Source organism: Ranitomeya variabilis, chromosome 4, assembly GCF_051348905.1.
Source record: "Ranitomeya variabilis isolate aRanVar5 chromosome 4, aRanVar5.hap1, whole genome shotgun sequence".
NCBI classification, from domain to species: domain Eukaryota; kingdom Metazoa; phylum Chordata; class Amphibia; order Anura; family Dendrobatidae; genus Ranitomeya; species Ranitomeya variabilis.
In genome coordinates this window covers 376,804,874-376,826,880 of record NC_135235.1, presented here as the reverse complement: position 1 = coordinate 376,826,880, position 22,007 = coordinate 376,804,874, and the positions used below count along the sequence as shown (strand labels likewise).

Below are 22,007 nucleotides of genomic sequence, written 5' to 3'. Positions count from 1 at the left end.
CCCTCCGGACCTTGTCCTGCCTTGATGACCACTATACCAATGCCAGGAGGGAAAGAGACAGAATTCTTGATTGACACTGGGGCAGCCGGAACTGTGGTACACAAAGACTTGATAATGCCAGACATGATTACTGACGAGACTGTGGAATGCGTAAGTGTAGAGGGACAAGCGACTGAAGCCCCTATGACTAAACAAATAAGACTAGAATCACGAGACAGCCAAGAGGTGCTTACAAACTTATTGTTAGTGACAATTCCCCTATGAATTTGCTGGGAGCAGAGTTGAGTGCTGTCTAGGCCATAATACAGTACTCTTCTGAGGTTATTACAGTCACAAGTCCCCTTTCATATAAACACTTGGGGCAGAGGGACGCCAGGGTCTTCCACGTGCACATTATACCACAGGTAAATCATGCCCTATTATAGTTACACTTAATTCCATTCATTTGCCAGTTTAGTAGTTTCCTTACACAAGATGGTATAGTTACCATGTATTTCTAGGTTGTCTTCATATGATATATAGTTTTTTAGCCATTCATTATATTGGCTCAAACCATAGTCACTGTTTATTTGTCCTTTACACTTCCTATACCTTATTGCAAGCAACTGGTATTGATATTTGGTATTTTATTTTTCAAATCCCTTCTTTGTATATTTGGAACTGTTAGTTATGGATTTATATAGGGCTGCTACTTTCTTAGAATAAGCTTGTGCTTTGCTGTGCCCTATGGCACTGTGCTCCCCCATTTTATGACTCAGTATCTTTTTCGTAATTATATATTTTCATATATATAATTTTCTTTTGGTAACATATTCTGTGAATCAAATTTAGTTCTTAAGGGGTACTCTACCCAATGAAATACGGGTATAAATAATATTTGGACATTAATGTGTGACTTATATAAACACTTGTGTAATATTGCAGAACTGGTGTATATGGCAAGAGTAGTGAAAGTAACACCTGACACCAGAATGTCTGAGGACAGGAAAAAAGAGTCAGGTACCAGACACAGTTTGGGCAAGGGGAAAATCTAATGTGGGTCAGCTACCCATTCCCCCTGTCATGATTAATTTAAAAGAAGGAACTACTCCTTTTTGGTTAAAACAATACCCTTTAAGTCTAGTCAAATCAATGGCCCTGAGCAGGGATATTAAAGAGTAAGTTAAGGCAGGGGTTCTGGTGCAGAGATCTTCCCCCTGCAACACCCCTTTGTATCCCATTAAGGAAAAAAGGACCCAAGGGTTCCCCTACCGCTTACAGAATGGTTCATGACTTAAGGGCTATTAATGAGGTTACAGAGAGTATGACTTCAATTGTCCCTAACCCACACACCTTACTGTCACAGATTCCAGCGACGTCGAAATGTTTCACAGTCATTAATTTGGCAAATGCATTCTTCTCTGTACCCCTGCACTCTGTCAGTATCTTTTCTCTTTTACTCAGGAAGGTAAACAATACTGTTGGACGGTCCTCCCACAAGGGGGAAAGAACTCCCCAACCTTCTATTCAACAGCGATGGCAGGGATTCTTGAGCAGTGGCAACCACCTCATCCACAGACTGTACTATTGCAGTACGTGGATGACCTCTTGCTCTGCTGCCCGGACCAGACGTCCTGCAAGGAAACTACAGTTTCCTTGCTGTGTTTTTTGGCAGAGAAGGGTTGCAAGGTCTCACGTGACAAATTACAGTATTGCAAACAAAAGGTGACATTTTTAGGACATTGTATTGCTGAAGGTACAAGACACCTGACTGAAGACAGAAAACAGGCAATACAAAATCTCCCTTTACCCAGGTCACACCAGCATCTACGCATTTTCCTAGGTTTGGTGACCTACTGTAGGCCTTGGATAAGGTCTGCTTCACAAATTATGCAATTACTCTATGACAGGTTGTCATCAGACCCCTACAATCTCACTCAAGAAGCAATTGATTCCTTCTATTCTCTGAAGCTGCTCATTGTGTCAGCCCCGGCCTTAGGCATTCCAAACTATGATCAGCCATTTTTCTTATTTTGCACAGAGCAGGGAGGACATGCTACCGCAGTACTGACACAACAACATGGAGAAAAACAGAGACCAATAGCTTACTACTCAGCACAATTAGACCCAGTGATTAGCGGGTCTCCTATGTGTGTCCGTGTTGTAAGAGCTGCTGTATTACTGCTAGGCATGTGAGCTCACACTGACTTTCTTTTGACAATTTGTTCCCCACATGACATTAATGCCATAATCGTACAAGTTCAACCAAAACACATGTCTATGGCTAGATAGATCAGACTTGAATGTGCTCTAATACTAATTCCTGAATACGTCACCTCAAAAGACATAATGTTCTGAATCCAGCCACTCATCTGCCTGTGGATTCAGAAAAGGGGGAATTGGTGACAGCATTAGAAAAAAAAAAAAAAAGTACTCTGGTACGTTGACATGACGCACAAACATGACTGCATAGGAACTGATGAGTCAGGAGGCAGTATGTTTTACATATGTTCATGAAAAACCTGTTCCTAATGCATATTTTGAGATTTTTATTTTTGTAGATGGCTCCAGATACCACCAGGATGGGCGATTCTACACTGGACATGCAGTACTATCCTCACATGAGGTAATCCAAGCTGAACCACTCCCTCCTCACATGTCGGTGCCGGAGGCAGAGTTGAAGGCACTCACTGAGGCGTGTAGAGCTGCTGCAGGTAAAGTCGCTAATATTTACACAGATTCGAATTGTGCATGGGGAATATCCCATGATTATTGCCCTATCTGGAAAAGCAGAACATTTCTTGCATCAGCCGGTAAGCCCATTAAAAAAAATGCAGAGCTGGTGAAACAATTAGTGGAGGCATTGACGTTACCAGTCCAGGTTGGCATCGTCAAGGTAAAAGCACACATGGACGGTGACTCTGTGGAGGTAGAGGGCAACAGAAGGGCGGACGAGGCTGCTAAAGTAGCAGCAAGGCGGCCTAGGGAGCAGTGGACGGTGGCGGGGAGTCAGCGTATTCGAGCCACACTGAGCCTAGATGTCCTGAAATCCCTCCAGCTGCCCAAACAGAGAAGGAACACGGGGGAGAATGGGAGCTGAGCTGAACTCAAAAGGAGTTTTGGGAGAATAAGGATAAATTGTACATACCAAGGTCCCTGTTCCTAATTATGGCGCAAGCAACACCTGGCCCCACTCACACCTCAAAATGTCACATGTGTCCATGATAGATGCCTTCTGGATCGCTCCTGGTTTCAGTTACGCAGCAGCAAAGCCCGTACAGTCATGCCTTATCTATGCACAGCACAACCCTGGTAAAACAGTAAAAATCCCTAAGAAAGCGACACCCAGGCCTCTCTACCCGTTTCAGAGACTGCAGACTGGCTACATACAGCTACCCAAGGTAGGAGTGTGTGGAAAAGAAAAAAAAATGTCCTAGTATGTGTGGATCTCTTCTCTGGTTGGCTGGAAGCCTATCTGGTAAAATGTGCAAATGCTAAAGCGACTGCAGACAAACTGATGAAAGAACTGATCTGCAGGTATGGTGTACCAGAAACCATAGAGAGTGATAGGGGTACACACTCCACGGGAGAAATAATGAGGGAAGTCATGCAGGCCCTGGGAGTACAGCAAGCTGTTATGATCCTAGTGGCTTAGGATCACAAATCTAACCAGCTAAGTAGAAGATAATAGGACGAGCTCTGGGGATGTGGTAACTGGACTGACCGCAAACCTGATCCTAACCGCAAACACTATAGGCAGCCGTGGAACGTTTCCTGAAATCCTAGACGTCTCTTCACAGCCTGAGAAACTGACTACCCCTAAAGAGAAAGTAAAGACCTCACATGCCTCAGAGAAATAACCCCAGAGATATAGAAGCCCCCCACAAATAATAACGGTGAGTTAAGAGGAAAAGACAAATGCAGAGATGAAACAGGTTGAGCAAATGAGGCCCGCTAACGCTAGATAGCAGAAAATAGCAAGGGATCTGTGCGGTCAGTAAAAAACCCTATGCAAAAATATCCACGCAGAGAATGCGAGAACCCCCACACCAACTAACGATGTGGGGGGAGCAACTCAGCACCCCAGAGCACCAGAAAGCAAGGAAATCACATATTAGCAAGCTGGACAAAACTCATCATTTACTTGGAGACATCTTGAACACAGATGAGCAAAAATAAGCAAACAAAACTTAGCTTCTCTTGAGAGACTGATAACGGATGTAGACAGGAGCAATCAGAATAGCACTGAATACAACGACAACAGGCAAGGAATGAAGGACCAGGTGGATTAAATAGGAAACCTGACTAGCAGATGACGAGACAGCTGATCCCAGCCAGAAACCTGCAAACTAACAAAAAGAGCCACCAGGAGGAGCCCAAAGAGAGAACTCACGACCACAGGAGGGAGCCCGGAAACAGAGTTCACAACAGCAAGCATATCATGCACCATATAGAAAACAAAGTAGTGGGAAAGTGGAAAGACTAAATGGGACACTTAAACTGAAAATTCAAAGGCCATGACAGACACAGGAAAGAGCGGGGTAGAGTGCTTGTCTATTGCACTCTTGTCTCCTTTTGAAGTCCTGTTTAGTAGGTTGCCAGAGACTGGTCTGTACTTCCCACAGGTGCTACAAATGCAACACCGTGCTATGACAGCCCATGTCCAGGCCTTGCAGAGAAGACTTAATGTGGTGCATAAACATGTGTTTTCATCCATTCCAGATCCTAATGCCAGTGCAGACATACATCTGCTGAATCCAGGTGATTGGGTGGTCATACACAGACATGTGAGAAGGAGCCTAGACCCACGGTTTGACGGCCCGGTTTAAAGTCCAGCTGACCACATTCACCTCAGGGATCCATACCAGTCACTGCAAAAAGATCTTTTCACCAGCAGAAAGACTTGTTCTAATCACCTTGCTGGCAGCGGTAGGATGTTTGCACCTTACAGAGACACTGGATAAACTTTTAAATGTTGACAAGGCCAACAAACTTATTACATAGACTTGGACTCAGATTTTCTTGGTTCCTTAAGGTTCTTAATAAGACTAATACAATATAGAGACTTCTTTTTAAATCCAGCCAATTGGCTTAGCGGTCTAGAGGGATGGATTATTTTTGGTATTTTACAGACTTGTATGCAAATCTTGTTGCTTTGCTTATTGTTTTATGTAGCGTAAAAGCGCTAATATATGTATTACCTAAGGCTGAACCTTCTGTAGTGTATCATAGGCCCCGTATAGTCACTGCTGAAGGGGGAGGTGAGTGTCCACACTGAGGGTGGATGGGCGAAGCAGGTAGAAAGCCCCCTTGTGGGTACTAGACCCATGAGACAGTAGCTCCTTTGTGGACATCAGCTGACCCTGTAGCAAAGGTTATACCATTTACAAAAGGGGGAAATTGATATAGAAGGGTTAATAGGTTGCCTTTACGTGCCTCTTGCCTTTAATTGCTAGAATTACTAGAATCTGTTAACGCAGTAGTCTGATGGTCTCCCCTTCAAGGAGACTACACTTCTTATCATGTATGTTCTCAATAGTCAGTCACAACATGTTTCTGGTACGTTGTGAGGAATAAAGGTCAGTATGACCCTGGGTGAAGGTGGGGGCTACATGAATTACATTGTGTGTTACATTTGTTGTAAATGGTATTAAATACTGCATCTTGCTGCATTACATCAGATAAAAGTGACTTGCTCACAGGATATGTGTGAGGTGTCTTTTTGTCTCCAAGCGCGCTTGTAAAATGACGGGCGTAACTACCTGATTTGGCCTCACTGGTGATCTGGCGTACTGACATTGGGTCAGAATGAAAACAGCTACGACAATGGGAATACACCTGAAAAAAGGAATTTTTTCTTTACTTTATGTTCCGCTGCTGTCATCCTGTGGTACTGAGAAGTCTGGGCCAATCCAGGCCTTGTTCATTTTGCTAAAAGTCAGCCTGTAAGCATTTTCAGTTGATGAGCGGATGCTCCTAAATCGCCAGACTGGGGACGGGGATGTTTCACGGTGGTGGTGACTTGGTCCATGGCCCTGGGTGCCCATGCAAAAGGGAAAGTGTTTAAAGGGGTTTTGAATAAAGTTTGTGTTCATGACGCCACCTGTGGTATTCAGTCAGTGGGGACAGACGCTGCTTAAAGGGGTCCTCTGGGGTGATGTTATGGCAGCTAGGATGGTATAACTTCCCACAAGTGAAGTAGATCCCCAGGGCTCCCGGTGTGTAGATGGGGATGGTGAGAGGTGCAGTAAAGAAAGGAGGACACAGGTTTGCAGTCTCTTTATCTGGTTTACTGTAGGCTTCAGGCAACCGCAGTCCAGGGCACCAGATCACAGGTACAGGCAGGGTCCAGCCGGCTTGGAAGCGAATTCAGAGTCCCCTTTACCAGGTGGAGTTAGAAGCCTTCCTATTAGCGTGGTGATGTTGAAGTCCCTTACTGCCTATGGCTTTTGGCAAAGTCCTCACAGTTCTCTCTGTCCTCTATAAAGGTTAGACAATAAACATGTAAGAGCGCAGCATGAGAAGCACCAGGTGGTTTGACTGGGATGTTGCAATGGAAGGTGGGTGATTAGCCTCTCACCTGGAAGGGTTGTGCACCCCTGCACAAGTCAGGTAGCGGACCTCTCCATCCAATCCTGCTCTGTTGCTGAGACTGCTCCTGTGCTGTGCTTCCTGGTCTGGCCACGTGGGCCCAAGATCCAGTCACGTGATGCAACTTCACAGGATGTGTCTTCACTTCAGGTCCTGTTGCCTGGAGATGAGCTCTATGGCCCCCAGCTGCTCCAGCCACAATCCCTCAAGGGGAATGTAAACAATTTTCTTTTAAAAATGTGGTCAATTTAAGGAGTGCTATGCCTATAGAGCACACTGCAATAGATTAGTGGTAAACAAACCTTTTATTGAACCACTATGCATTTCGGCAGCAGACTGCTACCTTCCTCAGGAATCCACCTAAGGAAGGTAGCTGTCTGCTGCCGAAACACGTAGTGGTTCAATAAAAGGTTTGTTTACCACTAAACTATTGCAGTGTGCTCTATAGCCATAGTGCTCTTTAAATTGACCACATTTTTTAAAAAAACTCCATAAAGGTTAGGACACAAACCCGTATGACAGGTGGCTCAAGCATTTTTATATTATATCTATTACGACGGCTCTATATGCCACTGTGCCTCCTGGGTATTAGGGCGGACAGGTTACAAGTCCAGCTGTCCTGCCGGTTTCTGCTGTGCCTCTTAAAGTCCGACACAACCTCAGTCTTACGGCTACCGGAATCTGTGCTCGGCCAGGGAGGTAGCCAAATCGCTGCTATGCTCCCCTGGTGTCTCTCTCCTGTGCTCCACGCCCCTACATGTCCACTAAACACTGTCCTTTCCATCTTGTTCTCTCAATCCTGGAGCTGCAGCAACTCTGGCTGCACGGCTTCATACACCTCTCTCTGCCTCATTTTGCCTCCAAGCCAGAATCTATATTAGGAAAGTTCCCCCTAAACCAAGTTTAGAGCTCCCCCTTCTGGCCTGGAGTGTCAACATGTTGTGTGCATTGTGTTTACCTGGTGAAAGAGATCTTCCTTCGCTTCCAAGCGTGATATCACTCTCCCATGAGGAAAGCAATGCCAATGTAAAAACCAGGACCCTGGGGTGTTACACTCCTATCAGGTATGATGCCCCCAGCGGCACTAAAAGCCTTCTCTGTCAAAACACTACCAGTAGGACAGGCCAGCATCTTCAAGGCTTAGAGCACGGGTGGGGAATCTTTTATCTGCAAAGGGCCATTTGGAAATTTATATCATCCTTTGGGGGGGGGGGCCATACAAATTCTGCTCTATCTTCACCCACAAAGTACGACCTGATGCTGGAAATGGTGTCAGTATGTAATCTTTCATTTCATTGCATGGTTAATAGTGAACACTGTGTTTGTGCTCATAGAGCAAAAAGAAATTTATGGAAAGGTCAAAATACAGCTGCCAGCCAAAGCATGCTAGTCCCCAGGAATCTGCCTGGGGCCAAATAAAAGGTCATCAGGGGCCCCGGGCCTGGGGTCCTCCACCCCTGGTGTAGAGGGACAGTTCATTCCATATGTAAATCTTAGACACCCAACAGTTGTACAGCACAGAGGAATCACAGAGGACGCTGGTACAGTCTGATAGATTCTCCTTCACCATCTTCATAAACGTTTCCCTCCTTGTCAGAGTACTCCGCAAATCAGTACCTGGGTGCTCGGAGGGTCTAAAGAATCTGTCCCAGACCTTTGATAGTGTTCCTCTTCCTCTCATGGACCTGTGTTTTTCTCCCTCTTTTCTACTCCTTGGTTCTTGGTTGTCTAAAGAATTCTGACCTCTGCCTGCAGCATTGTCAGATGGGAATTTTATGAACAATACTTCAAACATGGCCTTCTGGTATTGCACCATTGCCCTCTCCACCACATGAAGGAAAGATGGAGAGTTCTCCTTGGTGCATGGGGTGAGAAGGGTGGGCAGTCAGTAATTGATGGTAGACATAATACTTATAATTCAAGCACCACGTGAAAGGCAGTGGGACATATACTATATGTGCCAGACTCCCAACAGGCAAGACTTCCCTGTCCCCACCAAAAGGATGACTCTCCATCTCCTCCTAATCCTGATCCTACTCTTCAGGCCATCCACGCTGATCAGACAAGAAGCTGGTGTTGGTAGTACAACCATTTCCTGTTCTTCCTCCTACTCCTCATTATAACCCAATCCACGCTGACAAGATCAGATGAGGCTGGGTAGTATCACCCTATGCATTCTCTTCCTCCATCTGCACCTGGTCGACATGCAATGCTTCCTCTTCAATTGTGAGCAGCGAGCATTTCAGTAGACACAGAAGTGGGATGGTTATGTCGTCATCCTCGAAGTTTTTGAGAACCACGCAGATGTCAGATATCTATGGTCACTCATTGGTTGTTATGTGTGGAGGTTGAGCAGAATACCGACTGCCATGCTGTAGCTGGTATTCAACTACTGCACTCCGCTGCTTACAAAGCCTTGCCAACATATGCAAGACCAGGGACAGATGTAGATGTAGTTGATTTTGAAAATGGGCACACTCACAGTGTACCTTCACAAGTAGCTCAGACAAATCTGTGTAGATTTTCAGAAAGCGCAGAACCACTAAGTCCAGCACATGAGCCAGACATGGTGCGTGTGTGAAATTGCCAAGCTTCAGAGCTGCCCCTTGGTTACAGCTATTTTTACACATAACCATGCCTCCTTGTAGGTTTAGCGGCGAGAGCCATAGATCAGGAGGGGGTGCAGGAACTGGAGAAGGAGAAGGGGGAAACCCTGAATGAACTTGGGCCCACAATTCTAGGTCTGGTTAACACTTGTGCCATCCCAGGGTTCAACTTGGTCCTGGCCTCCACTAGGTTCACCCAGTATGCAGTCAAGTAAATGTAGTGTCCATGGCTAAAAGCACTTGTCAGTGTTTATCTGGACCTTCCCAGTAACTGCTTTGGCAGGGCATGGGTGATGTTATAGTACCTGTGCTGGTGTAAGGTGGGGACTGCACATAGGAAACATAGTCACGGATGGGGGCCGAGTACCAAGGAACGGCTGCCACCATGAGGTTTGCAGAAACCTCAGTGACTTCATATTCCACCACCTCGTCTTTTATTTCCTCACTCTGGTCCTCCTCCTGAATTGTTGACTTAACTTGACTTTTTGGCAACTGTGTTTCATCATCATCCACCTCTTGAGACAGTAATTGCTGTTCCCTATCATCTGCTTCTCACCATGGTTGCTCTAATATTTAGGAATCACTGCTCACGATCTCCTCATGTCCTTCTTTAAACTTGCATAGTTAGAGGCATGAAATAGCCATAAATAGAAAGGTAAAGAGCTTCTCAGAGTGTCCAAGTGTGAGGACACTTGTCTGCTTGGACTCACCGTGGTGGGATAAATGATGAGGATTATATGGTCCGGACTCTTGCCTAGTAAGACTAGAACATGTGGAAGACAGGGTAGTGCTGTGAAACAGACTGAATCCATTATCTGCAATCCAAGCGCCACTTGTTTGCACTGTTCTGACTTCAAGAGTGGTGATCCGCACCTCCCTGCAAAGTGGAACAAGAAGCTAAGTCTAATGTTCATCCCCGGAGCCTATGCAAGTCGACTGGGTGAATTTAGCAAAGCAACACCAGGAGACGTGTCGCTCTGAGGGGAGGTGTTTCTACTGTGGCAGTTCTGAACACTTGATCTGTTCCTGTCCTGAGTGACTGGGAAATTCCAGAGCCTAGGGTCTGTGGGAGAGCCCTCCCTAGGTGAGAATCACTCCTCTCCTTCTCTGCTAACGTCTGTGTCTTTGTCCTTCAGCACTATCAGTTTTTCTGTGTCTGACTACTTGGATTCTGGGTCCGCTGGGAACTTCACCCAGCAAGCTGTGGTGGATCGATACCAGATTCCAGTCCTATGCCTCCAGAACCCAGTGCTGGTGACCTCCGTAGATGACACAGCCCTGACCAAGCCCGTTCGTTTCAAAACTGTGCTGGTGCAACTTTGGGTAGGTCTGACACACCCTGAGATAGTCTTCTTTCATGTGTTGCCAGGATTGTTTCACCCCTTGCTTTTAAGTCTACCCTGGTTTCCAGCACATGAGCCAGTGTTTAATTGGAAGACCAGTGAGGTCCTTCGCTGAGGAGATTCCTGCTTTCGCAGGTGTCTTGCTCTCATCCGTCCTGTTCGTCCTCCTATAGCACCATCCACCCTGCCTGGATTACCATCCTCCTATTGGTCCTTCTCTGACGTCTTCGATAAGAAAGAAATGGAGACGTTACCTCCTCACAGGTCAAATGACTGTCCCATTGAGATGCTCCCCGGGTTGTCTCCTCCTCGAGGATGCATTTATCCTCTCTCTCTGGCAGAGAACCAAGGCATGTCAGAGTATATCAAGGAGAATCTAGCTAGAGGATTTATTCAGAAATCCTCTTCTTCAGCAGGTGCAGGTTGTCAAGAAGAAGGATGGATCTCTCCACCACTGTATTGATTACAGGGATCTAAACCAGATTATGGTGAAAAATAGATATCCGTTACAGCTTATTTCAGAGCTTTTTGACCATCTCAGGGGTGCCAAGATCTTCACCAATTTGGATCTCAGAAGAGCCTATAACCTGATCCGCATACGCCAGGGGGGCGAGTGGAAGACAGCCTGTAACACCCGAGATGGTGTCAGGAATCCCACCGCGCTGCCACGAATATGTCACGGTTCATGGAGAGGATACCTTTATCATCCCAACCACTCACACCAATTTGTCATGAACCGGGGTTGTTTGGTTGCCCCTGGTTCTTTCTGAAGGAGATTTATATATATCCCACTTCTTAGTTCCAGTTTAGAACTTGCAGCTCTCTGGTGCCCCCTTACCCTCAGATCAGTTAGGGCAATGCACCAAGGGTAATTATTCACCAGAAAAGCTGCCTGCTATGTACTGGCTATTGGGCACGCTGCAGCGAGGGCGATATAACTACTCCCACTCAGGTGGGAACAATAATTATCAACGCCACCGGTCGCTACCAAGCCTCCCAATTGCACAGGACAAATTCTGCTGCCGCCAGCTCCGATTTTGTAATTATTATTGGGCCAACCCAGACTAGTAGAGTAATTCACTTCAGAGGATGGGACCGTACGTTATAGAGCAAGGAGAGACAAGCTAGTAATTTTATATTTTACTCCAAAAAAAAGGTAGGCAGTGTTTGCAGAAGTATAAAAAGATATTATAAAGTAGACAAATATCATATGTTCAATACAATTACAAATAAAATGGGATTAAGGTTGAAAAATCACTTACATGTGGTTATGTCATCTTATCTCATGGCCGACCGTGTGCTGTGGAGGAGGGGACACATCTAGATGCATAGCACATCTGTATAACAGCTAGACCCCGGACAAAGACACGTGAAGACTGCTGCTTCACTCAGTTATTTAATAGCCTAAAACCAAAGCCCTCCCCCCGGCGGTGACCTCACTTAGAGGCTGGTTACTCCCCTGTCTTAGCAGTATGAAAAATCATCATCCCACATATCTTGGCCTAGGAACCTCATAGAAAGATGACACCCATGTCGTTATGCTCAGCCTTCCATAGGGATTCGTTTAAGTATAGACATGGGGTGGCTGGGTGACCCAGTTCCATAGTAATACATTTCTCAATTGTGCTAGTTCTGGAACCTAGAAAACTCACTGGCTGATAGTTCTACGGAAGCCATGTAAAAAATGTATTTGTCCCACTTCTATCATTAATCGGTGCTATGATTAGTGTTGAGCATTCCGATACCGCAAATATCGGGTATCGGCCGATACTTGCGGGTATCGGAATTCCGATACCGAGATCCGATACTTTTGTGGTATCGGGTATCGGTATCGAAACAACATTAATGTGTAAAATTAAGAATTAAAATAAAAAATATTGCTATACTCACTTCTCCGACACAGCCTGGACCTCCGCGAGGGAACCGGCAGCGTTGTTTGCTTAAAATTTGCGCGTTTACTTCCTTACTTGAAGTCCCGGCTTGTGATTGGTCGCGTGCCGCCCATGTGGCCGTGACGCGACCAATCACAGCAAGCCGTGACGTAATTTTAGGTCCTTCAGGATTTTAAAATTACGTTCTGGCTTGTGATTGGTCGCGTCGCGGTCACATGGGCGACGCGACCAATCACAAGCCGTGACGTCACAGGAGGCTGGACACGCGCGCATTTTAAAATGCGCGCTTGTCCTGCCTCCCGTGACGTCCCATGGGCGACGCGACCAATCACAGCAAGCCGTGACGTAATTTTAGGTCCTTCAGGATTTTAAAATTACGTTCTGGCTTGTGATTGGTCGCGTCGCGGCCACATGGGCGGCACGCGACCAATCACAAGCCGGGACTTCAAGTAAGGAAGTAAACGCGCGAATTTTAAGCAAACAACGCTGCCGGTTCCCTCGCGGAGGTCCAGGCTGCGTCGGAGAGGTGAGTATAGCAATATTTTTTATTTTAATTCTTTATTTTACACATTAATATGGTTCCCAGGGCCTGAAGGAGAGTTTCCTCTCCTTCAGACCCTGGGAACCATCAGGAATACCGTCCGATACATGAGTCCCATTGACTTGTATTGGTATCGGGTATCGGTATCGGATTAGATCCGATACTTTGCCGGTATCGGCCGATACTTTCCGATACCGATACTTTCAAGTATCGGACGGTATCGCTCAACACTAGCTATGATATTTACATTAGCAAAGACAAAGAAGCTTGCTTTTTTCCTATGTGCTTCTACTTGTACTTTCACTTTGAAGCCATATAAATTCTTGAGGAAAGGAGAAAAATGAGGGGTCTTGAGTTACATACACAGGCAGAGTGGGAAGAGGGGGGTCGAAAAGGCCCACAGCGTGTGTCTGAAAAGCCAATGTACTTTTAGGTAGATACTCAAACATGGCATATTCACATTATGGTGACAGATGGTCACTATGAATACCAGGTCATGGCATTCGGACTCACTAATGCTCCCGCAGTCTTCCAGGAATTTGTTAACGACATTTTTAGGGATCTCCTCTACTCTTGCATTGTTGTCTACCTGGATGACATCTTGATATACTCTACATATTTAGCATCGCATTGCAGGAGTGTCCACCAGGTCCTGCAGAAACTTGGGGAGAACAGACTGTATGCGAAGTTTGAGAAGTGTATCTTCAAGCAGTCCTCTCTGCTCTTCCTGGGCTATATTGTCTCATCCTGTGGTCTAAAGATCCAGAGAAGTTAGCCTCTGTCCTCAAATGGCCTCGTCTGACTGGGGTTAAGGCCATACAATGGTTCCTGGGGTTCGCTAACTATTACCATCAATTTATTCCACACTTCTCTTCCTGCGTGGCTCCCATCTTTGCCCTGATGCGAAAAGGCGCCAACTCCAAGGATTGGTCTCCTGAGGCAGAAAAGGCTTTTACTTCACTAAAGAAAGCTTTTTCTTCCGTGCAATTCTTCCTAGAGGTAGATGCTTCCTCCACAGGCGCTAGTGTGGTTCTCTCCCAGAAGTCCTCCATTGGGCGGATGGTTTCCTGTGGCTTCTTCTCAAAGATTTTTTCCGCTCCCGAGAAAAATTATTCCATTGGAGATCAGGAACTGCTGGCAATCAAGTTGGCTCTACAGGAATGGCATCTTCTCGAGGGAGCAGTACATCAAGTCATTATTTTCACTGACCATAAGAACTTAGCCTATATCTAGTCTTCACAGAGGTTGAATCCTCGCCAAGCCAAGATGGTCCTTACTTTTTGCTCGATTCAACTTCGCTCTTCATTTTAGGCCTGCCAGCAAGAATGTCAAGGCTGACGCACTATCCAGGGCCTTCCTATCTCCCGACGTGGAGGAAGAACCCCAACACATCATTGAGCCATCCAAAATGGTGACTGTTGCCACAGTCAGTCTTGGGTTCCTTCTGATAAGACAGTATCCAGTTCGGACCATCACAAGTTCTTCATTGGGGCCACTCTTCCAAATTGGCAGGTCATGCCAGACAGAGGAAGACTATGCAACTCATTTCCCATCACTATTGGTGGCGTACCATGAGAAAGGACACCTTGGAGTACGTCTTGGACTGTCCCTCCTGTGCCCGAAACAAGACTGCGACGCACTTACCGTCTGGACATCTTCTGCCTCTTCCCATTCCTTTTATTCTCTGGCAGCACATTGCGGTGGATTTCATTATGGATCTCCTGGTCTCCTCTGGCTGCTCCGTCATCTGGGTCGTGATGGATTGCTTTTCCAAAATGTCTCACTTTATTCCTCTGCCAGGTCTGCCATCTGCTCCTGACCTTGCGGACCACTTCATTCAGCATATTTTCCATCTCCACGGATTTCGTCTCCAAATTGTGTGTGACAGGGGTGTCCAGTTCACGTCCAAGTTTTGAAGGGCAACTTGTAAATTTTTGAAAGTGAAATTGGATTTCTCATAAGATTATCATCCCCAATCCAATGGTCAGGTGGAGAGTATCAATCAGATCATGTCTGGGTTCCTACATCACTTCATCAACGTACATCACAATGACTGGTTCAAGGTACTACCATGGGCAGAGTTCTCCTATAATAACCATGTAAGTGAGTCCTCTGCTAGGTCTCCTTTAGAGATTGTGTTTTGTCTCCAACCCAGAGTTCCTCTGACTGTCTTCGGGTCTTTGGACATTCCGGCCACCGATGCCCTTATGGCGGATTTCTCTAAGGTGTGGAAAGACACCAGGATCGCTCTAGAGAGAGCATCGCTGAGTATGAAGAGGCATGTCAACAAAAGACATCTGGATGCTCCGACCTTACAGCCTGGGGATAAGGTGTTGCTTTCCTCAAAGTACATGCGTTTGAAGGTGCCGTCTTACAAATTGGGACCCCGTTTCATTGGTCCTTTTGAGGTTTTGAAACAAATTAATGCTGTTTCTTACAAATGTAAATTGTTTGCCTCTTTGTGTGTGCCTAATTCCTTTCATGTCTCTCTCCTCAAGCTGGTAATTTTGAGCTCTTTCTTTAAGGACCGGGGTACCACTCCTGATCCCGTCTGCAAGGAGGATGTCTTTGAGGTGGAGAATATTTTGGCCACAAAAAGGGTAAGAGTAAAGACTTTTTTCTTAGTGGATTGGAAGGGTTTTGGTTCTGAGGAAAGGTCGTGGGAACCCAAACAGAATGTCCAAGCCCCTCTTCTACTGAAGATATCTTTTGCTGACCTAAAAAGATGAGCGGGCGTAAAGGGGCATTGCAGAGGCATCGCCATGCTCCCTGCTCTCGGGCCGCTCCTTGGTGACCTTCTCACCTCGGGGCCAGCGTTTCTGTATGATCCCGAGTAGATGCGCCGACCCACTGAAGCCTCCGGCCATTGTCCCACACGTCCTCCTCCTGCTCTTGCTTCCTGGATGCTATGTGCTCCCTTCAGGTGTCCTGGTATGGTTCTGAGGGCGCGCGCTCCCAGTCTCTTAAAGAGACAGCGCGCTAATTCCAAAAAGTGCTTCAACCAATGGTTGTGTGATTCATGCTTTTTCAGGCACCTCTGTCCTACGGAAGGTGCCTGAGCATCGTGTTTCCAGTTGCTAATTCCAGGTCACTTGTTCCTGTGTGCCTGTATTCTACGAGTACGTTGCTAATTCCAGTTTGTCTTCCCAGAGTACCAGCTGAGCCTTTCTTCACCTCTCTGGACTACACCAGTGCCCTCTGCTCCAGTTCCCGCCAGCTTCCACCAGCTACCCGCTCCAGCCGTCTACTATCTTCCTAAGTCTTCGCCTGCTGCTATTCCTGCCAGCCCGCCTGTCCCGCTGGGTCAGCTTCCACATGTTCAGGGTCTAAATGGAGGTAGCACCTTGCATCCCTCAGGCATTCCAACCTGGCCCTGTTTGAGGGGTCTTGCTAAGGGTGTCAGTGGTTCACATAGTTATGCCCCCTTCAGAGCCCCCGAATTGTGGTCCTGTGGTTTCACAAAAATTGTATTAAACGAATGTGCACTTCAACATCTGTGTCTCCGCTTCCAGTCATTACAGGGAGTTTGGTGACCCTAATAAGAGCCACACTTCCCCACCAGTTGATCCCAGGGAAATACATCGGCATCTGCAGTATCCATGGGGACATCAAGGACTACCCCATCGCCAGAGTGTAGATAAAAACAAGTGGTGTCCCATGAGGTCGGGGTAGTGTTACATCACGTGATAATCAGGTGGGACTTCAACCTGTTCTGGGACTTGTGGGGAAAGGCAAAGATACCAAATGACTCAGACAGGAGCCAGGTCAGCTCTATGCACTATTGACCCTATAGACATTGGGCCAGGTCTATTGCATTTTCTCATGTCTTGGGTGGCATCTAGGCATAGATAAAACCCAAGAATGGGTCCTTCAGAGGTTCTACTGACCTGGGTGTCACAGAGACATTGTTAGTTTCTGCCTATCCTGCCCTACCTGTCAGATAACTGCTCCTGTATCTCACTTCTGCAGTCCCCTAGTTCCATTACGCGTTATAGAGGTCCCGTTTGACCAGATTGCCATGGACCTTGTAGGACCCCAAGTTAAGTCCGCCAAAGGCCATCAATCTTGGTGGTCATGGACTATGCCAAATGGTACCAGGAGGAGGTGCCACTGAATGCATCATGTACTTGAACAAGCCCATATTTCGGGCATAATATATACTAACTAAATTAGACCCTATTATTCCAGTATTTTATATACTCCAAAAAATTCTTAAACGACTGGATAGATCCTATGGTAGGCCCATAGTCGCATCCATGGATTCCATTTCAATTCCATTATTGATTTTGTTACAAAAAGTGCTGTCCCTATTGGTCAAGAATATGCTATCTTTTATCTTAGACACATGGGCCTTTATCGCGATCATAAAAAACTTCGGACAAGTACCTACAGAAACCATATTATTCTCATTTGATATTAACAATTTATACACCTCAATACAGCACTCTAAGGCTGTGTGCACACGTTCAGGATTTTTCGCGTTTTTTTGCGGTTTTTCACTATAAAAACGCGATTAAACAGCGAAAAAAATACATACATTAAGCATCCTATTATTAGAATGCAATCCGCAATTTTTGTGCACATGTTGCATTTTTTTCCACGGCGGAATCGCATTCCGGAAAAAAACACAGCATGTTCATTCCTTGTGCGGAATCGCGGGGATTCTGCACACATAGGAATGCATTAATCCGCTTACTTTCTGCATGTGGCTATGCCCACCATGCGGGAAGTAAGTGGATCATGTGCGGTTGGTACCCAGGGTGGAGGAGAGGAGACTCTCCTCCAGGCCCTGGGAACCATATAATTTAAAAAAAAAAAAAAAGAATTGAAATAATAAATTGTGATATTCTCACCTTCCAGCGTCCCTCGCAGCGCTCCCGCTCCTCGCGATGCTCCCGTTCCCAGGGATGCTTTGCAGCAATGACCTGTGCATAGGCAGCATAATTAGTAAAAAGTGGGTCACACTTGTCAAACACTATGTTTGACAGGTGTGACCATCCTGTCAATCAGTTTTCCAAGCCATGCTACAGATCACTTGGAAAACACTAACATTCTGCAAGCTAATTACGCTTGTAAAATGCTAGTGTTTAGCGGGAAAACGCAAGCCAATTCCGCATGCGCTTTACCCGCGGCACAGTTCCGGAATTGCTGCGGACATTTCCACGGCAATTCCAGATGTGTGCACATAGCCTAAGGGAATATATTAGAGCAACTAAATGATTACTAGATCAATCTGATATGGAACCATCAGGCATCTGTTTACTCATAGATCTCCTTAAACTTGTCCTTACAGAGAAATTTTTCCTTTTTAAGGCACATACTATTTACAATCAAAGGCACGGCCATGGGCTTGAATGTAGCACCACCATATGCGAATAGCTTCATGCCTTACTTCAAAACATATATCTATACTAAACATCTATACCATACCCATTGTCTATTATGGTGCAGATACACAGATGATATCTTTTGTTTATGAAATGGGACCCTTGAGGCACTAGGGCTCTTTTACAGCCAACTTAACAGCGTGTGGCCTGAACTAAAATTTACTAAAAATAGTGATTCAAAACAGATCAATTTTTTAGACACCATTATAATTAAAGATACTAATGGCACGTTATCTATAGATCTTTTTGTCAAAAGTAAGGCTCTCAATAACATACTTTTATATCAAAGCTGTCATCCTTATGCAGTTGAGAGATCAATCCTAATCTCTCTTTTCCAAAGGGTGAAAAGAATTGTCACCAATGCAAAGACATGCTCCAAATGTCTGGGTGAAAGGGAAACCAAGTTTTAACAGAGATGGTACCCCAAGAACCTACTTCAATGCTGTCATACCACACCACATTCAACAAAGATCAAAGATACAATAAACAGAATTCCATTTGTACACACATTCCACCCCTTTGCTTACAGGTTACATAAAAACATCCGTTAACACTGGTCTCTGTTACACAAAAGTTATCAGGGTATTCCGGGGTTTCAATTACCATTTTACCATGTTTTAGAAGGCCTAGTCATCTTCGGAATAAACTTGATAGGGCTGATGAAAGATTAGCCCTAAAAAAAATCACGACAAATATTGTTAAATACACAAAGAGGCACTTTTTTTTCTTTTACAAATTCTAATCTCTGATTTTTCCCTATTCATCATTTTTTTATCATTAATTTTTTATTTTCTTATTTTTAAATTTCTGTTTTTCAGTTCTCATTTTTCTATTTTTCATCCCCTTTTCCCTTCCCCACCATTTCCTTTTTCTCCTTTTTCCCTTGTTCTATTTTTTCCTTACTAATGCTATTATTTTCATTTACAGACGGCTTCTGGATGTTTTCTGTTTACATCTATCTGACATTCCCACAGCCCTCAAGCACGATGACTATACGTTCCAAATATGTGGTTCACTGCGTATCATTTCTTGTCCCGGCCACAGTAACGAACCTCTGGTGCGTTCCAGATTTGTGTCCTATAATTACTCACCCAGGCTTTTCTGGTTCTCGCTATACACTTCCTATGCGAGTTTGATCTTTTTTCCATGGTTACCTAGACACACCTCTTCCTGCCTCATTTTCTTAGCTCAGCTATTAAAACTCACTAAGCTCTAGATACACCTGTGCTTTCCACAGGGATTACACTTACTCCCAGCTTCCACGACGTTGTCTTTTCCTGGTACATATTGTCTCCAGTAATCTGATAAGCATGCTATAGGCACTCTTCTAAAAGGGTCCATTTGTCTTTTCATACTATTGTGTCTAATCAATAGTATTTATACAATAGTATTTATTCCTCCCTTCTTTTTTTCTCCCATTGCCCTCTCAAGTAGTTGTACATTAAGGTGGTTAATATGTTTCCACTACCTTAACATATCCTTTTGCTGGATTTTTGTCAGGAATACCACTTTTCAGAGGCATATGATCTTTGATCAAGATTTTTTTCATTTTATCTTAGGTACCTAAATTCTGCACATGGTCGAACCACTTATTGTTCCATACCTCCATATCACTTTTTTGAGTGACTTGATCGACATAGTAAACAGCTATACTTATCATATACTATTTGAATCTATTTTACATAATATGTATGTATGTTTTGCCTTCTCTATGGATTAATATGGTATTATTGCTACTATTGATATTTTTCCCTTGACATTATTATTGTTCTGTGTACAATTTACTTATGTATTTTTTACATTGTATATTACAGTCTGATGAAGGTCGATGTTTATGGCCAAAACATTACTTTATTGGGATTGCTTCACTAAATAAATATATTCTTTATTTCTGAAAGAGTGCCAGATTTTGTTTTCTATAAATGAGTCCATTCTCGATTCAAGCCAATTTTGCATTCAAAAAGTCAAAGTGGGATCCTTCCCTTCCGAGCCCTGCTGTGCACTCAAACAGTAGTTTTCCCCCACATATGGGATATCGAGGTACTTTGGAGAAATTACACAGCAAATTTTGCTATCCATTTTCTCCTATTACCCTTGTGAAATTAAAAAAATTGTGAAAAGTAAAATGTTCACTTTTTCCTTCCACATTCCTTTAATTCCTATGAAGAATCTGAAGGGTTAATAAACTTCTTGAATGTGGTTTTATGCACTTTGAGGCCTGTGGATTTTAGGATGGTGTCACTTTCAAGTATTTTCTGCAAATACTCCCCTCAAAGTCACTTCAAATGTGATGTAGTCCCTAAAAAATGGTTTTGTAAATGTTGGAAAAATGAGAAATTGCTGGTGAATAGTGTTGAGCATTCCGATACCGCAAGTATCGGGTATTGGCCGATATTTGCGGTATCGGAATTCCGATACCGAGATCCGATACTTGGCGCATATCGGATACCGGAATCGGAAGTTCTCAATTCAAACAGCACGAATTCAGCCAATGAGGACTGATTACAAGTGTGGGCACATCCTGTTCAGCATGGTGGGCATGAAACTTCTGGCAAGGCTGTGATTGGCTGCTGAAATGATGTCATGCTGCAGTTTAAAAGTCGCTGGCGCCATTTTGGGCTCAGTCTGCTGTGAATTCAGTTAGCCATAGGATGCTGTGTTCTGACTGAGGGCCAGTTGAGATAACGATTTGCTTCTTTGTGCTTTTCCCAGGCTAATTTAGCAACCGCTGTGTGTTCACCTTGCTTTTGCCTTGCAGCGCTATTTTCACAGCGTTCTGCAAGGTCTCTGTGTGTGTGTGTGTGTGAGTGCAGCCCACTCTCTAGTCTGTGTGCAGCCATAGCTGGTTATATTCAGATCAGGGTGGTTCACTGCCTCATACTGTTCTATCCATTCCATTGTCCTTTTTTGCAAGTAGTGCAGGCTGCTGCACATTTTTTTCAAATAATTCCTATTAGTGACTTTCCACCCGTATCCAGCTAAATTGTGGAAAAACACTACATAGGATAACGTAGAGGAGGTTTTTGGGGCCTTGTAGCGCTGTTAACGGCTGTCTGCACGGTCTCCGTGTGAGTGCAGCTCGCCCTGTAGTCTGTGTGCAGCCACAGCCGGTTGTATCCAGCTCAGGGTGGTTCACTGACTCATACAGTTCTATCCATTCCATTGTCCTTTTTTGCAAATAGTGCAGGCCGCTGCACATTTTTTCAAATAATTCCTATTAGTGGCTTTCCACCCGAATCCAGCTAAATTGTGGAAAAACACTACATAGGACAACGTAGAGGAGTTTTTTGGGGCCTTGCAGCGCCGTTTACGGCTGTCTGCATGGTCTCCGTGTGAGTGCAGCTCTCCCTGTTGTCAGTTCAGCCCCAAAAAAATAAATAAATAATAAAGTTCACCAAACACACCACTTTACAGTTGTGTAGGCCACATTAGCTCATATTAAAGTCTAGTCCACACTTTAGAAAATTAGTGTTTCTTATACCTGTTAGGAGCTGTTCAGGAATAAGCACACTAAGCCGTTAGTACTTTTCTTCTTATCTTTATCAGTCAACCAAGATGAAGAAGGCAGGGAGTAAGGCACGTGGGCGTGGAGCAGGGAGAGGACGTGGGGATTCTGTGCCTGCTGCGGGCACCGGTGACTCATCATCACCCAGTTTCAGCAGGGAACA

At 44.9% G+C, this 22,007-nt stretch overlaps 1 protein-coding gene and 1 long non-coding RNA gene across 2 annotated transcripts in view; both read left to right on the top strand.

The window, feature by feature from the left end:
• LOC143768937 (uncharacterized) overlaps positions 1-5,811 on the top strand; it is a 349,928-nt gene extending 344,117 nt beyond the window's left edge. The window contains exon 3 of the long non-coding RNA XR_013214132.1: positions 4,702-5,811. This is a non-coding gene — a long non-coding RNA (uncharacterized LOC143768937). The remainder of the gene's footprint in view (positions 1-4,701) is intronic.
• LOC143764801 (uncharacterized) overlaps positions 1-22,007 on the top strand; it is a 743,861-nt gene that overhangs the window by 524,197 nt on the left and 197,657 nt on the right. The window lies entirely within an intron of this gene.